The following is a 3,568-nucleotide window of genomic DNA, read 5'->3' on the forward strand; positions in this document are numbered from 1 at the left end:
AGCACGAGAATTCTGGATCAATCTGAAAAATCTCTATCCCTTCCACACACTACTCCTTTCCCCTGCCGAGTGAGTCACGCCTACCCCGAAAGGGAAATGGTTCAATTGTGTAATAATAATAATAATAATAATAATAATAGTTGTTCTTTTGATATCAGATAATTGTTGAACAACTTTACTGCACATTGCACGCAATCTTGCATTTTCTGCTTCTAATTGCATTTCTCTATTCATTTCTAAATCAAAATCCTGTACAGAAGAATTATCAACTTCAGCCATCAATTGCTGAGCGCCGGGAGGAGAAGGAATATACCATTCGTAATTCTCTTCTTCTTTCCTACAAGCAAGCACGTCAGATTGATGATTTAGAGATAAAGATCTATGCAATTGATCATTTGCAACAGTATTTTCAATCGCTCTGTTTTCCTTATGATAAACTCTTACCACACTTTCTTGATCAAAAGGACGATCAACAGCATTGTCCAGTTACCTATAATCAATAGGCACTGCTCGACGAACAAGTTTCTGACTTTCCGGAGTTGTGAAATCCTGAGCACGAAAATGGCTGCCGCAAATCATCGTCCTCCATTGAACCGCAGATGGATTAATTCCTAGAAATTAAATTTTAACCATAATTTCAATCATATAACACAAATCATTTTATTTAATCAATGATTTTATTATGACAATTAATTTTATTATTAAATAATTTTATATTTCAAAATGTTTTAAGAGATTTAAAAAATATGCAAAATAATTCAGGATTTTTAATTTTTTAAATAGAAAAGTTGTAATTCCTTGTATAATTTTAAGACACATTTTTAATAAAATTCTTTAAAGTCCCTTTAGCATCCTTCAAAATCTTGGTAGTAGTAAAATCCCTTAAAATTACTTCAAAACCCACGAAATCCAAATGCTAAAAAAAGATGACATTATACACATATTACATAACGAGTAAAATCATTTTTCTGTCTAATCGTTTTGACAACCAAAATAATCTGAAGATAGTTTTCAAATTCGGCACATTTACAGAATTTGCGCTATTTCCAAACCGAAAAGATGATTTTTCAACCAGGAACATTAAATTTCTCTGAAAAGATCCATTTTTTTAATATTTGAACAGAAAAATTTTCACGTAAAAAATTAATTTTTAATAAAAAAAATAATTGTCAATGAAAGAGATGAATTTTTAACAACAACAAATCAATTTTCTGCTAAAATAGTTATTTTCTTAATAAAATGATGAATCTTCAATCAAAGAAATGAATTTTTAACCAAAAATAGAATAGTTACATTTTCATTAAAAAGTCAATTTTCAACAAAATAAAATAAATGTTTAACCAAATAGATTAATTTTAAATCAAGATGATATAATTTCCCTAAAAAATATTTGTTATAGACAAAACATGTGATAGTTAAATTTTCAGAAAAAAGTTCATTTTCTATAATAAAAAAACTATTTTTCAATCTGAGTTGAATTTTCAACAGAAAAAATATTTTTAATTTAGGAAGATGAATTTCTTGCCAAAAATTAATCTTTTTGGCATAAAATTGATTTTCCTGAGTTAACAATATTTTCACTTTTTTCTGTTTGAAAATTCATCTCTCAGATTGGAAAATAGGTTTTTTCTATAGAAAATTAATTTTTTCGACTTAAAAGTTAACGATTTCATTTTTGGTCTGAAACAGATCTTTCTTTTAGAGAAATTATATCATCCTGGTTTAAAATTAATCTTTTTAGTTAATGATTATTTTTTTATTAAACATGACTTTTTTCAATTGAAAATCATAATGATCGAATTTTGGTCAAAAACTTATCTTTTTTAGAGAAATTAAATCTTTTTGGTTGAAAATTTCTTTCAAAATTAAAAAATTTGGTTGAAAATACATGTATTTTGTTTAAATTAATCTTTTTTGATAAAAAATTAATCTTTCTGTTAAGAAAGTAAACAAAAACAAATGTTCGCTGCATGCACATTGCCGTTGCGCGGGAGAATGACGTGCACCGATATAACTCGGCAACCAGAAAAAGCTGCAGGGTTTAGAAAAATAAAAAGATCATAAGGAATAATTTGCACGCAAAAAAAGTGAGAAAAAAGACAAGCTCAAAACGAAAAATCAGAATGAAACTTTTTTTCTAATTTTTCTACCTGAAATTTTGACTTTTTTCTAGAATTTCACAGTAAAAAGGGTACTTACCTCTACATAAGACCTATAAATTTTAGTAAAATAGGTTGAAAATGTCTGGGATGTAGTATTTAAAAAAAATCATCAAAAAATGCAATTCAATTCTGAAATTTTAAAAAAAATATTTTATCACAATATCTTACCTACCTAACACTAATATTTATCCCAGTTAAAATAAAAACACTCTTATAGCTAACAACTCTGATATTCCTCACCTGGAACCTCTCTTTAGGTAATATTTTAAATAATTCGATAAATAATAAATTCGGAAATTTCAGATTTTTGGGGATTTTAATAATTCGTTATTTTTCTAATTGACTGGAGATACGCTAATAATTGTTATTTATTTACTCACCTGCATTTTGGCACCATACGATAAATGTTTCACTGCTTTTCGGTGGTAAACAGAATAAAATAATCCCGGCATCTCCTCGTTTATTTCGACAGTCTATGTAAGCACACCAATCGGTAGCACTTGGAGACATTATTTTTATTGTGTTTTCACTTTAAACACTTTTTAAATAATTCACTACCAGTAAACTATTGATTAAGCTCAAGTTCAAGGTAAAAATAATATCCAATCACGTACATACCAAGGGCTTTAATCGCACCGGCATGTGTGTGTTCCTTTGTTGTGAAATTAGGAAAACAAGTGAGTGCAGGTCTAACATGCGCACGTCGTCGTATTGCGAATTAAAAAATCACATGATCCAGTTTAAATTTTTTGTAAATTGTCACTCCTGTTTCTAATTGTTATTTTAATAATTAATTTACTTTTTATCTTTTATAAAACTTTGACTACAATTAGGAAGTACAGCCAGGATTACATTAATAATACATTTTTTCAATGTGAAATTCGATATGTGTATATATAATAGAGCGGAGTGAGAATGATCAAATTGGTCAAATCGTTTGAGCTGAGCGAAAAAAATTTGTGGGTAGACATCCGAAAAAAGTAAAAAAAAAAGAATAATTTTGAAATCGGTTAATATCTTCTGTTCCCTTTTTTTATTTGAAAATTCCAAAAAGTTTCCCTATTGCTTCGAAAATTATAGCGAACTTTTTCTCTGTTTAGTTTTTTTCTAGTGAATAATAATAAAAATTTTAAAATAAACAAATTTTTTTTGCTTAATTTAGAATTTTTTGAAAATGGCGAAAAAAATGTTTTTTTTATTGAGTCCTATACAAAAACTGCACATAGAAAAAATTCCCCATAATTTTCGAAGAAATAGGGAAATTTTTAGATTTTTGTTTACTTTTGTTTAATGTCAACCCACATATTTTTTCGCTCAGCTCAAACGATTCGACTAATTTGATTATTTTCACTCTGCCCTAATATACTTATAATGTATACATAATAATATAATTATATTAATTAATT

The sequence above is a fragment of the Belonocnema kinseyi genome, chromosome 9, assembly GCF_010883055.1.
Source record: "Belonocnema kinseyi isolate 2016_QV_RU_SX_M_011 chromosome 9, B_treatae_v1, whole genome shotgun sequence".
NCBI lineage: Eukaryota > Metazoa > Arthropoda > Insecta > Hymenoptera > Cynipidae > Belonocnema > Belonocnema kinseyi.